This window comes from Montipora capricornis, chromosome 6 (assembly GCF_036669925.1).
Source record: "Montipora capricornis isolate CH-2021 chromosome 6, ASM3666992v2, whole genome shotgun sequence".
Classification (NCBI taxonomy): Eukaryota; Metazoa; Cnidaria; class Anthozoa; order Scleractinia; family Acroporidae; genus Montipora; species Montipora capricornis.
This window is the reverse complement of record NC_090888.1, coordinates 16,291,490-16,306,489: the sequence shown is the minus strand read 5'-3', so window position 1 is coordinate 16,306,489 and position 15,000 is coordinate 16,291,490. Positions and strand designations below refer to the sequence as shown.

General features: G+C 38.2%; 1 protein-coding gene across 1 annotated transcript in view; it reads right to left on the bottom strand.

Moving 5' to 3' along the window:
* LOC138053291 (uncharacterized) overlaps positions 1–15,000 on the bottom strand; it is a 361,907-nt gene that overhangs the window by 10,775 nt on the left and 336,132 nt on the right. The window lies entirely within an intron of this gene.

Here is a 15,000-nt window from a genome sequence, read left to right as displayed (position 1 = left end):
CTCTTTAAATCCTTTGGAACTGTTTCAAATGTTCCGATTACAATAGGAATTACCATTGTTTTCATTTTCCATAACTTCTTCAATTCTCTTGCTAGATCCTGGTATTTTACTATCTTCTCGACTTCTTTGTCCTCAATACGGCTATCATATGGTATTGCAAAATCTATTATTTTGCAACATTTATCAACAACAATCATGTCCGGTCTTCTTGCCTCTATTACGTGATCAGTCTATATCGTAAAATCCCATAATATTTTAAATCTCTCATTCTCTAGTACTGGCTCAGGTACATGTTCATACCACTTTCCATTGACAATGAAACCTTCCTCTTTAGAAACTTCTCAATGGATTTTCTTACCCACCCAGTCATGCCTATTTTTATATTCCTTTTGTGCTAATTTAGGGCATTCACTCACAATATGATTTATGCTTTCATCCACCTTTCTACACATTCGACATTTACTGTCCTCTTGAGTCGGTTTGATAAATTCTAACTTTCATCAGATTCGTTGCAAGCGCCTGTTCTTGTGCTGCCATAATAAGACTCTCAGTCTTCCTTTTTACAATTCCTTTTCTTTAACCAAAACCAGGATTCATTCCCTAATATTTCTTCCTTCTGTCGTACAAATTGTCCGTGCATAACCTTTTCCCTCTACTGTTCCCTTCTTTCATTTTTCTTACGTATCTTATACTCCACCTCTGTTTCATTATTATGACCACCGCTGATCTTCCTAGCAGCCTTTATCAGTCTTTATCACTATCATTGATATATCTCTCCAACCCCAAGGTAGCAGATTCTACACAGTCTTCAACACTAATCAGACCTCGTCCACCTTCTTTTCTCGGTATGTAGATACGATGTGCATACGATTATTATTATTATTATTATTATTATTATTATTATTATTATTATTATTATTATTATTATTATTATCATCATTATCAGCTAAAAGGGGAGATTAATTAGTATGAAAGGGATAAATGATTATTACAGTCGAACCTCGATTATCCGGATACTTCAAATATCCGGACTTACTTTACTGGTCCCAGTTTTCATGCATATCCATTAGTCATATTTTATGATCCGCAGCAAAACATTTTTCCTTCAAATTGTGAGATGAAAGTCCGGTTCCAACTGAACTTGTTCGCTTCTAAACACAAGTCTGTACGCGTTTCATGCTCAACCGCGCCATAACTAATACAGTACATTTAACTGAGTTCTGATTAGCTCAAATTTGCTCCGTTGCTAAGGTAGTAGCATATCTCTTGGCCGTTAGTAAGCTTCCACGGTCCATTAGCTGTTGCAGCATAACTAATACTATGTTTGAATGTGGAAGTTAATCTGGTGATACCTCCTGTAGTTTTTTTTTTTTTTTGCATCCATAGGGTATTGCCTTTGTAGAAGATGACATATGCCTAAACATTACAAGTACTTCTGTGGTATAGGAGAAGTGCTCTTAAATTATAGCCTATGGCATTGTAACACAACAAGTTTATCAAGTTCTTCTGAAATAGAAATATAAGTCAAGGACAGTATGTTAAAAAGTCTGTTACGTTGAATGTCAAGATACCAAGATGTGCAATGCTCGAGTTTGTAGTATTACTTTTTTATCTTAACAAACCAACTTATTATTTATAACATTAACCTCATGTGAACATTTATCAACACAAATATCTTAAACCTGAATTTGGATTTCACCTTTAAAAGAAAGTAAATAACAAGATTTCTTGGAATTTGAGATTTTTTTTGAATGGATTCCAAAAAGTTTTTGTTTGTACTAGAATTATTGTCAGAATTCAGCGATTTGCTTTTAAACACAATCAATCAATCAATCAATCAATCATTCGTTCGTTCATTCATTCATTCATAACTACAGAAACTTACTTGAAGAGCTCTGATCAGTCTCCTCTGTCTTTCAAGTTTAAATCACAACTCTACCATGCAGCATTTATACCATGGTCCTGCAAAATGAGGGATACCAACAAAAATGTTTCTCAAGCAATTCACAAGCTTGGTAAATTTTCTTCAGTGTAGTTAATGTTTTTGCATTTACCACATTTTTATCTTGTTGCGTGGAGATTACAGCTACATGTAAGTACTTGTATGGGATGTTACCTGTAGTCTCCCCAACTACTACTACCTTTCATGTAAGGGCTGCCATCCATTTTGGTCTGATAACTGTTATTGAATTAAATTAAATATAAAAATGAAGTTTTCCCTCCACCCCTTGTTTTAAACTGTCTCTTTTATTTTCTCTCAGAATATTGTCCTTTCATCCTCCATGATGAAGACCTTAATTAATGGACTTTCTTACTCATCTCAGAAGTTAAAGCCCCCTACATGTACATGCAGTAAATATGTAAGACGTACTGATTGAAAGATTAATTTTTTAGGGGAGTGGTGAAAGCACTCGCATCCCATCAATATGGCCCGGGTTCAATTCCCGGTCCTGGCGTCATATGTGGGTTGAATTGTTGTTGGTCCTATCTTTTCTCCAAGAGGTTTTCGCTGGGGACTCTGGTTTTCCCCTTTCCTCAAAAACCAACATTGTCAAATTTCAATTCGATCTGGAATGCACGGACACATGTTGAACGAGTTCCTTTTGAGCGCTCTTAGGGGCTGGACAATCTGCAAGCCAGCGAGTCATGCCAATTTCGCATTTACCTCTAGGCTCGCATTCCAAATAGCGCTGATACACACTGTAAACTGTTATTAAGACTAAGCACCCATTTTAAAATGGTTAGCTTTCAATAACTGTGTGACTGGCATGTTGACTCGCCATCTTGGCTCGCATGACTCGCAGCCATGGCTTGCATGCCTCGCATGCCTTGCTAGCTCGCACATTGTCCAAATTCGCCCTCTTAAGGTGTTCCGTGGGTAAACAAATTCCATTTCCATGGAGTTCAAAGCCATCAAGATATCTGGAAATGAGTTTGATCAACCACCTCTTAGTTTCAGACATTAAATGCAACTCAGACTTCTTTTGACATCATTCAATAGAACTTCAAGGACGTTGAAAGCAGTCAACCAAAGCTGATGTTTTTGAGATTTAGCTCTAAATGAAAACGGAATTTAAGCTTAGAGAAATTTATACAAAGAAGAAATTAAACTTTTAAGATGGCATATTTGATAAGGTTTGAAGTTTCAAATGTGGTCAATTAATAATAATACAGTGATGCCTTGATCTGTGCATTTTAACTAGGGTACTATTACTGTTGCAGTTCATTACCTAAAAGTGTGTGGTTGTCGCTGTAACATTCATGACCAAGAAAATTTACACATAATTTTGTACTTGAAGAATCTTTCCCCTACCAAACAGGTGACTGCAAGAAGTCTACATTTTTGTACAAGAGACAAGAGCGACAGCAGTCAGCATGAGCAACTGCACTCTTTTTCTCAGTGGTTTTGTTATACTTGCCATTCGTTGGGTCCCTCATGCTTTGTGTTGTAGAGCTTATTCATTGTTGTTAAACATATAGCTAAAGTTCAATAAGGTTATATTTTAAATTATCTTTTATATTGATAGTTTTTAAATTTACCGTTGTTTTAATTATTTATATTAGTATATTAGTAATTATTATAATTTTAAGTTAGCGCAAATGAAAATAACCCAATTGATATTTGCGCTTTATAAGTGAAATAAATTATTATTATTATTATTATTATTATTATTATTATTATTATTATTACTATTATTATTATTGTTATTATTGTTGTTGTTGTGGCGGGAAGAAGGAGCATTTTGTGTGGAGCGTTTAGCGGTTTTTTCCTCGTCCCTGCTCCCCCTCTTCTTTCCACTGCTTATCAGTGTGATGGGTGGCTGTCTTCTCGGAGCGTGGGGGCTCATGGCGGGTTTGTCAGGTTTTGCCAGCCACGGGTACAGTCTCTATCTTGGAGCTGGCTGCCAATAGTGGAGGCTCCAGGATGTCTCAGCCACCCAACCTCCACTTAGCGACGCAGTTGTTAAATAATAATTGAAATAATAACCTTTAGTCAATTTCGTGCAGTGAGCAAGTCAGTAAACTTACTGTAAATTTAAGTTAGACAAAATTCAGGTAACAAAAATATATTTTATATTTATGAAGATGTTTCAAAATTGTCTGAAATGTGGACATTTACTGGAACACATATTGGTAATGTTACACATGTAGTCTTATATGCATGCTTACTGCACATACCTGCAATAACTCTTTAATTTATTATTCAGAAACGTCTGGAAATCACATCTTTGATCAAAAAGTTTCCTCCTTTCAAGAAAACAAAATCGAAAAATTAATAAGCAGAGAGAGGAGAGATTTTACCACTACAGCAGAGACAAGAATTAAAGGATCCACCTATAAGATGTCATGCTCAATTAATTAGTAATTGTACATAATAAATTAAGTTACACAATCATCTTATTTGAAAATTCAGAAGGAATTGCTTCAAAAATACTGTACCCCCGAGAGCCACAAAGAACAAACTATATAAAATTAAAGAAAGGCCATGTACTTCACAAAGTATTTCTCTGTTGTGCACAAGAATGGAATTTTCAATTTTACATATTAAGAAATGATTGGTTTGCAGCCATCCTTGCATGAAATACAGTGATGCCAACCTCTGGAGATCCAAAATTTGGAGATTAATTTTCATCCAGACCCCAATACCCCCTCCCCCTCTCCTCCGTGATCAATTCTGACCCACTTCTAGCCCACTTTCTCTTCTCCCCCCAAAATATGCACCCGCCCACTTCCTAAAAACAGTTTCCAAATCAAATCCACAGGGTCAAAATGATTTCGGGAAAACAGGCACTTATGTCGAAAATTTTTACTGGTTAAACAGAGAATGATCCAACTCTGAAGACAATCAGATAAATTATACGGCCGTGATAACAAACAAAAGCAAGACTTTGCTTAGTTTCTGTTACTGACTGTACATGTATTTGAAACTCAGGTGAAGAAATGCGTTAAGAAACGGTGAAAGGAGTTGGAAAAAATTGAAATTCTTTTAACTTGGGGAAGCAATTTGAGCCTACAATGAAGCAAAGTCTTTAAAAGGTTCAAAGTCTTTTTTATGCAGGAGATTGATGACCCGTTCAGGAAACCAAGGGATTTATTCTATATCCAGGAGACTCCAGTATAAATCCTGGACATGATTCTGCTGTGTTACCAGAAAGGCGATAATGCCCTATATTAGTAATGCTTTTTTGCATCCATAGGGCATGGCCTTGATAGAATTAAGACAACATAAGGATTAAACACTACATTTACTTCTGCAGTATACGAGAAGCACTCTTAATTAGCCTACGCCATTCTAACATAGCAAGTTAATTAATTAATTTTACTTTCCGAAATAGAAATAGTCAAAAACAGTACGTTGAACAGTCTGTTAAGTTGGATGTCAAGATTACCAAGCTGTGGAGTTGGTAGAGTTTTTTTTTTTTAATCCTAAAAACCTCGTGTGAACGTTTCTCACTTTCATGTACGGTGTATCTCAAACCTGACTTTAAAAGGAAAGAATTAATTTTCGTGTTAACAAGAAAATACATGTAAATAACAGGTTTGTTTTAGGAGTTTGCTTGTACTAGAATTATTGTCAATAATTTTAAACAAAATTAATCATTCATTCATGACAATCATTCATTCAATCATAACTACTTAACTTACTTTGAGCTCTGATCAGTCTGCCTTGGTCTTTTTTCAGCTTAATTTAACTCTGCCCAGGATGTATTGATACCTGAAAAATGAGGGATGCAAACAAAAATTATTCTCAAGCATTCACAAGTATGGCTTCAGTGTAGTTAGTGTTTCTTGCATTTCTTATTGTCTGGAGGGTAGTAACTTGACAATGTATGGGAAGTTACATTGTAGTTTCCCCTACTACTACTACTACCTCTCATAAGGGCTGCCATCCATTTGGACGGAAACGTGTTATTGAATTAAGTTAAACTTTAAAAAAAATGAAGTTTCCCCTCCACCGCTGGCTGTTTCCTTTAAATATTTTCTCTCAGAATAGTGTCCTTTCGTTCTCCATGATGAAGACTCCAATGGACCTTCTTACTTGTCTCAGATGGTTAAGCAAACTAAATTTTTTTTACCCACCTATATGATAATTGTAGCCACCAAAAGTAAAAATCTCAGATGTACTGACTGACAGACCAGTTGTTATTGTTTTGAGTCCAAAGCAGTCATGATCAAGATGTCTGAATTGATCAGTTTGATAAAACCACCTCTTCGTTTCAGACATTAAATGCAGATCAGACATCTTTTGACATCACTCAATGCCGCAGCTCTCTTCCACAGGTAAAGGGGTGAGGGGTAACGGGTAAAGGGTAAAAGTAACGGGTAAAGGGTGAAGCATAGAGATTTCTACCTAATGATAGTCATGACAGATTTGTAAGATAAATTTCAACTTCAGGCCTCGGTTGTTCAAAAGGTGGATAACGCTATCCACCGGATAAATCACTATCCAACGGATAAACACTAGCAAAATCAATTGAGTTATCCAGTGGATAGTAAGTTATCCAGTGAATAGCGCTATCCACCCTTCGAGCAACTGGGGCCAAAATCATTTTAATTTCTTCAATTTTTGACAACCTGACCCGTGACCAAAGAATTACCATGAGTAATATTATCTTGATGCTTTCATTTCGTCTATATAATGTTGATCGATGAAATTGTGCACGGATTGGATAAGATTCACTTTTTAGTTGATAGTCAAGAGAAAAAAAATCCACTCAAATGAAAAGAGTTTGATTTGGATAAAAAAAATGCTTGACCATTACCATTTCAGTGGTTTTACAAGAGGACTTGCTTTTAAAAGGGAGGCGAAAAGCAATTGGCGTTTCTTTTAGATGATCCTCGTACATGTAGTTCGAACTGACAGTGAAAACAAACATTTGAGTGGCCTTTTTGGGCGTTGGGAAAATTTTCACTTTGACTTCGCTGGGCTATTTATTCCACTGTCATCATTTAAGTAACAATTTTTTTTTTGCTCACTGAGTGGTGCCACATGAAATTTAACCACATTTAAGGCAATGTTACCATTTACCCTTTAACTGTTACCCTTTACCCGTGGAAAAGAGCTGCCGCATTCGATGTAGAACTTGAAAAAGGTTGAAAGCATTCAACTTATGCTGATGTATTCTAGATCTATTGTAGCTCTAAATGAAAACCGAATTTTATAAGCTTTGAGGAAAATTTATTATTTTATAGAAAATCATGTTAAACCTTTAAGATGGCATATTTGATAAGGCTTAAAGTTTCAAACGTGGTCAAACTATAGATATTAAATTGAAGTGATGCTTTGATCTTTGCATTTTAACTAGTACGTTACGTAAATTTCTGGTTGTCGCTGTGACACTATGACCAAAAGATTTCATGTTTAAGAATTTTTCCCCTACAAAACAGGTGACTTCAATCTGTCTACAATCTGAGACAAGAACAGCAAGAAAATGGATTAAGAACTCCTGTTTTGATAATATACAGTGGTTTGATTAAATAATAATACAATGTAATTACCGGTAAAATACAAATTTTATTACAACCTTTAGTCAATTTCGTGTAGTGAGACAGTCAATAAAATTTAATTTCAAATCCAACCTTTGTCGGTTAGTATTGAATGTATGGTGGGGTCACAGATAGTTTTTTTTGGTGCTTCGTTTGGTTGTTTCGTTGTTTAGTAATGTCCAATTAATATTATATAAAAACAAGAAAAATGCCAGGACATGAAAGATCAGAATAATGTTTTTAATTAAAATAACATTGAATTGGAAAAGGTCTGAAGAATGGAGAAAAGTCTTTAAAAGGTTCAAAACCCTTTTTTATCTGGGTGATTGATGACCTGTTCGGGAAACTAAGGGATTTGGTCTACATCCAGGAGACTCGCGTATACATGTAAATCCCCGATAGTTGGCATACCGGTAATTGAAAATACTCCAGATACTTAAGTTATAATAAAATGATTAGACCTACATATATTGTAAATCGATATGCATGATCATGATTCTGCTGTGTTTCCATAAAGGCGATTGCCCTATAATGCATTGCAATCCCCTAATGCACGTTTTGACTCTTGTATGTCAAAATAATCTGTCATTAAACTTTCGTTGATTATTGCCTAAGAGGCAGTGTGGCGGGTCAGTAGTTAGGACGCTTCCCTTGAGATCATCTTGAAGTTCGTGGGTTCAAGACTCGTCCTGGCCACTTGTTGAATTTGTTCCTGATTGTACTTCTTGGCCGTATTTGTAAATAGCCATGTATGTCACGCGTGACAAGATTTTTTTTTTTTTTTAATTTGAATCAAGTATTCAAATCTACGAACCAGTTTTGAACTTTGCTCTCGCTGAGATTCTGAATTCCCGTGGATATTTTTCTTTGATTTGCATCAATAAATAGTTAGCTATGAACTTTCGTTTTATTGTAATATAAAAGGTGTTTGAAAAGAGAAAGCTCTTTGAAGTGTTTGATGAACTATTGTTCACTTATATATTGTGAATTTTTCGCAGCAACTTTCAGAAAAATCTTCAAGATTCCATTCAAATCTACCCAACTTGGGAAAGGGGGAAACAATAATAAATTCCGTATTGAGTAACTGCAGAATACCCTGCCACATCGAAGACAAGTCCTGAAAAAGCTTGATACGCGGCTACGAAGTCGCATCATTTGATAAACACAGTTAGTGGGTAGTTCATTATGTAAGCCTTCACAAATTGTCCCAAAAATTTTAGCCCTCAGTTACCTTGCACTTACCTTGTTACACTGTAGTTCATCTCTTTCAGTATATTTCTGAGTGGATACGCGGATACGTGGATAAGCGGAGTGGGCAAGTAAGTATGTTTCTGAGTGGATACGCAGATACGTGGATACGCAGTGGGTAAGACCCTCTCTTTCTTGAGAGGTGGTAAGTATACATATATTTCTGAGTGGATACGCGGATACGTGGATACGCAGTCCGCAAAATGAAAGCCAAAATTTTACGAGAGTACTTAGGCATAATCACTGAAACGAGCGCTTAAGTTTAATCAGTAAACGAGTGCTTTCTTCTTCACGCCATCTCGTAAAAACTGTAGTCAACCGAACCGCAAAATGGAAGCTAAAATTTTACGAGAGTGCTAAGGACTAATCACTCAGACGAGCGCTTAGGTTAATCAGGAATCGAAAGCTGGACTTAATCGGTAATCGAGTGCTATTTCAAGAAAAGTGGAGTTAACCGAACCGTAAAGTGAAAGCTAAAATTTTACAATAGCGCTTACTGAATAGGCTTAATCACTGAAGCGAGCGCTTAGTAAACGAGTGCGTTCTCTTCCACACGATCTCGTAAAAAGTGTAGTTAACCGAACCGCAAAATGAAAGCTAAAATTTTACGAGAGTGCTTTGGCCTAATCACTGAAACGAGCGCTTAGGCTTAATCAGGAATCGAGTGCTATTTCGAGGAAAGTGTAGTTAACCGAACCGTAAAATGAAAGCTAGAACGAGGCAATGTTGTTGACACCACGTTTAAAGAACGAGTTTTGATGCACAGTAATTTGTAATTCAGGTATATCTTGGCGTATATTCTTCACACGATCTCGTAAAAAGTGTAGTTAACGGAACCGTAAATTGAAAGCTAAAAGTCACTGAAACGAGCGCTTAGGCTTAACCAGGAACCGAGTGCTATTTCGAGAAAAGTGTAGTTACCGAACTGTAAAATGACTCGATCATCACGCTTTAAGAACGAGAATTACATCAATCACTTTCGCTCTTTTTGTTTGGCGTGTCAGAAAGGAGAAATACTGGCAACCAGGAAAACGAGTGCGTATCTGCGTATCTACTACGCTTTGTGTTTTCACTGCGTATCTGCGTATCCGCGTATCCACCCAATTTAGGTTATAGCTTCGAGGTGGCAGGGTTTACTGCAGTTAAGCCCCGCATTTTTATGCAATCAGCTGTTATTGTAATCATACATATAATAATAATACGAAAACCTGTAATTTGAACTTACCAATTGGCAATATAAACGTGCTGCAATATTAGTCTACAACAGGTCAAATATAGCGTAGCACAAATTGCCGGATATTCAGTAGATACTCAGCTCTATGGCTGAATCATTTAGGTTATATAAAATGTAAGAGCACAACTTGTGATATTCATCAAGATACACCTTCTCACGAAAAATCAACGCCCCTGCTCTCGAGAGCTCCGTAAATGCTTGTGGAATCAACAGGAAGATTCAAGCCGCATCCATGGAGACAGTGGATGGATGACGTCAAAGAAGGAGCTTTTCAGCTGGGGTGGGGTGAGGGATTGAGAAATCGGAAAGATTTTACAAAGTAATGGAGTCAGACCTTTTTGTGACGGAGAAATTTCTACCTCGACGCTCTTTACTTGTCTCATAGTATTGTCCTTCACTGTAAAGCGGCATTGGCAATGAAGGATAGATCGTTATGGATCGCCTCCATTCCTCCCCCCTATCTCCCAGTATATCTCTACCAAAATATTTTGATGTTTCGTGGTCATTCTGTTAAGCCAACGATAACCAGCGATGAGAACGCGATCACGTGAACATGGCGTGAAACAATAACAAAGTTATTGCTATGTGAAAACAATTTCCAAGTGACAAAAAATGACGAATCAATCAGGCTAATCGCTGTCTTTATATATTTTTTTTTCCAAATAATTATCATAATTTTTCATGTCATGTTCCGGCTTTTAATTTACTAATGCCCGTTTTATAAAAATGGCCAACAACTGTCTTCTCACAGCGTCAGGGTGTAAATCGGAGGACGTAGAAAATATATTGCGGCTTATCACCGGAAGACAGACAGCGGTGGCATGAGCGTGGATGAAGAGATCTAAAGCCCGCCGCACGCGGTGAAGAAAGAGCTGAGCCGACTGCCTCGCGAGGAGGTTTGCTCAGCCGTTTCTTTACGTGTGCGGGGAAATCTTGGTGAGAGGGTCGCCTCGCGAGGCCGTGAGCATAAAATCAAACATGTTTGATATTTTTGGCCTCACGAGGCCAATTCCTCACTGTGTGCGGCCATCGTGAGAACCGAGCTGAGCTCGGTCAATCACGCATCCAATAAAATACATGGCATTCTCACGTGACTTCAGTGGTTCAAGATGGGGTCGGAGGAAGAAACTCTCACGCCACTGATGCCACGTGAGAATGCCATGTATTTTATTGGATGCTTGATTGACCAAGCTCAGCTCGGTAGTTTTTGCAGTGCAGGCGTAGTTTCGAGTAAATAAAGTGAACATGAGCCGCCAAGTCAGTTGTTACCATTGTGGGGCGGGTGATTAAGGAGAGGGAAGAAACAATGATTTTCAGCTCAATCGTTCATAAAAAGTAAGGTGAGACTATTGGACAGTGGTGCACAACTCATGATAACGAGTGCAGGTCTGTGTCGTCTTTGAAGAAGACGTGAAAAGAGAGTTTGCTGCAGCGTCGTGAATGAAATCGGGGTATTTTGCACACGATACAGAATTCGTTGTTATATGTTTTTCATTTCTGTCAACTGGAAGGGATGCAAACGGTTTTCCTTTGTACATGGATTACCGTTTATCTCGTATGAAGGCCAAGGGCAGACTAAACGTGATACATGTGAGTATAAAAGTGACCGGGAGGGGAGGGTTATGTTCCGCGACTACAGCTATCATTTAAGGACGATGATGTTTAAAAATTATGTATGAAATTATGATGCAGTTTACTTTATCTCGTCTTATCTAACATATGCCATCTTTAGTGGCTGCTTCAAAGATGACACAGACCTACACTCGCTACCATTAGTTGTGTACGACTGTCCAACAGTCTCACCCTTCTTTTTATGAACGATTGGGTTGGAAATTACTGTTTCTTTCCTCCCCTCGATCACCGTCCCTACGATAAAAACAATTGATTTGGCGGCTCACGTTCGCTCGATTTACTCAAAAATACGCCTGCACTGCAGGCTAGTAGCTGTCTCTATTTTTGTTTTCCGAATAATTATCACAATTTGTCATTTTCCGGAATTTTACATGTTGCGGCCTTTACTAACGTTTTCATACCAGAGACGAATTTCGAGTGTTACTAAAAGGAGTGCAACCGTGGAACACGGAACCTCCGGAACCCACGGAACCAGCCGAATCTGTAGAACCACGTCAAAAACACTTTTTTTTCCCGAAACAAGGCTAGATTATTGTTTCTTTGAAGTTTTAAAAAATCGCAACGGATAGCGCGCGAAAGCGCGGTGGACTGGACCTGGTCACATGGTGACCTCTCGTCATGTCCGATTGGCGGAAATGTTTTACAGACGGAGCAAGGCCGGAAGCAGCCGTTTTCATTGCTTGATTAAACAACACGTAACTTGAAACCACCTGTTTTATATGCATATAATGATGGTTGTGCGGTAAAAGACTACAAGGCCTTTAAAATCAGAGGGTAAGCAAAACTTTCGTCACATAGATAATAACACTGACTTTTAAACCCGGACAGAGAAATCAAAGGTTAACAAAATAAATAACAAGACAGAAAAGCAACTGAACAATCAAAACTGCACATAATATATAGGAAAGTAATAGTTAAAGCATTACTGTAATGTATTAGGTTCCAGTCCTCTTATTTTGGGGCCTGCGCATTCACCCCTAGGTTTTACGTGTTTACAGTTTTCAGCTCCGAAATAGTACAATTACAAACTGGAATAATGTTTTCTGCGCTGGTCACTTATAATGTTAAAGGGTACATCACCACATTGTAGATATAAATCTAACAGACGAAAGGTACAACCTCGTTCCCAGGCCTTTTCCCTATCTTTGGGGTGTGGCGGGAAAAACTCTCGGAGGTGAAAAGCCCTGGAAACGAGGTTGAGAAAAGTGCGGAAAATGTTCTTTGAAATTCCAACTGGAACGCATACCTAATGGGTTCAACATAACAGGTTTGTTCCTTTTTTTTTTTTTTTAAATAGATGGTTTCAACTTGCGTTTAGCGTCATTAAAGCAATGCAAACGGCTGCTAATCTAGCCGCCACTTCGAAAGCTTGTCGCCATCCGGCCATGACGAGAGGTCAATAAGTGACTAGGTCCAGTCCACCACGCTTTCGCGGGCTATCCGCTGCCCCGATCAGCAGATAATAACAAACAAGACAAACAAGAAATTGTGCAATTCTTTAAAACTTCAAAGAAACAATAGTCTAGCGTTGTTTCGGAAAAAAAAGTCGTTTTTGAAGTGGTTCCGCAGGTTTCGCGGGTTCCAGAGGTTCCGCGCTCCTCGTTTCCACTTTCGTAACACCCGCATAACCCGTCCACGCGAATTATGCGTCTCTCGGGTTATTCGACTAGTGTAAAGGCGGAACAAACTATAGAAGACGCATGATCCGTATGGAACGAACTTGGACAAACATTTTTTTCTGCGTGTGTTAACTTCATCTATTATAAAGACGAGCACAAGAAGCATTATCCGTCTGGACGAATAATCTTTCGTTGTGCGTCGTTGAACAGGCCCAACAAAAGATTCTTCGTCCAGACGGATATTGCGTCTTGTGCCCGTCTTTATACTAGAGATGCATAATCAGACGAACAGCAAATGTTTGCCCATGTAATGCATCTGCAGAAAAAATGGCCAATGGCGGGATACTTGTATGTGAATGACTTTAAAACAAAAAGTAAATTCCTACTTCTATTCATGCACGATTTCCAGCCGTATTTAGCGCCCGTGTTCTTTCACAAAACAGGATCACAAAACGGTTGAATGCCGAGGTAAGATAAACCCGGCTTTGTTATAACTGATCTCAAACTGCGTGGATTTTTCGCGCCAGTACACCACCTTAGAATTAAGTTATACTTTTCGTGCGACTTGACTCGCAATGATTTTGGCCGTTGCAGGGTATGTTACACTGTGACATGTTTCGAGCAACTTGTCCCGCCACAATGCCGCCGGAACATTGTGAGACAAGTTGCACAAAACATTTCACATTGTAAAAGCGCCTTAAAGGATGCAGTCATCTGCAAAGAGACGTATGACTTGACATGACAGACGATAAGATGTCGTTTATGGGGACTAAAATTCAGGACAGAGTAATGACGATAACAGTCGGTCAAGAGCCTTAGGAATTGTTGATAATCGTCATTTCAGAGGTAGAGGACATGTTGAACAGAAAAGGAACGTCAGTACCCAAAGGGAAAACTCGCAGAATAGTATGGATTCTACTCTAATATGACCTTATAATGATATTTTTGCTGCGCGCGCCATCTTCCACTGATATTCCCGTACGGTTTCTAAATCAGGCTGTTGTGCAATAATATATTTCCCATGGGTACACGGGACGTTGCTATGCTTGGCATTCGCACTCTTAGCTATTTATAACAACTTTTGGCCTGTAAAATTTACTTGACACCAATCAACCATCTACGTTACTCTTCTCGGGAAGTTTTCATTTCTACTTTGCTGTTGTTTACATTTTTGCGACGTCTACACTCCAGTGGTCGTTTTAGGGGGTTTTGCATTGGTTTGGAGAGTATGTTTCCAGTTTTTTCTCATAGAACGAGTTTCTTTTTTTAGGTTTTGCGCATCCGGCTTAATCACCGCGCTGTTTAATTTTTGTTCTCACTTTTTTTTGCGATAGTTTATTGCATTGTATAATAAAAGTCCTTTTGGCTCATTTGCTCTTGCATAGACCTTAATATTGTATGTACAATAAACGCGGCAGGTCAGATGGCTGGTCGGCTCCCTCCTAGTGTCTTTAGTGTTGATATGGGAAATACTTTGTATTCCGCTGAACGCAGGGATAGAGAATGGAATTATCAGGGACTGGGGCAAAGTAAAGTGTTGTTGTCAGTTTTCATGTTTCAAGAAGAAGACCATTGCGTACGCAGTCAATTTGCTTATTGATGACAAGTCGTCACATCGTATCTTTCATAATTCTGCTTCGGAATCTGTAATCACCTCTGGGATAAAAACATGTCGATGAGTCTCAATTAATGAGGAGAAGACTAGACAAGAGAGAAAGGCACAGAATTCGACGTCTCCTCTCTTTAACACGTTATCTATGTGACATGTGACATGGCCGA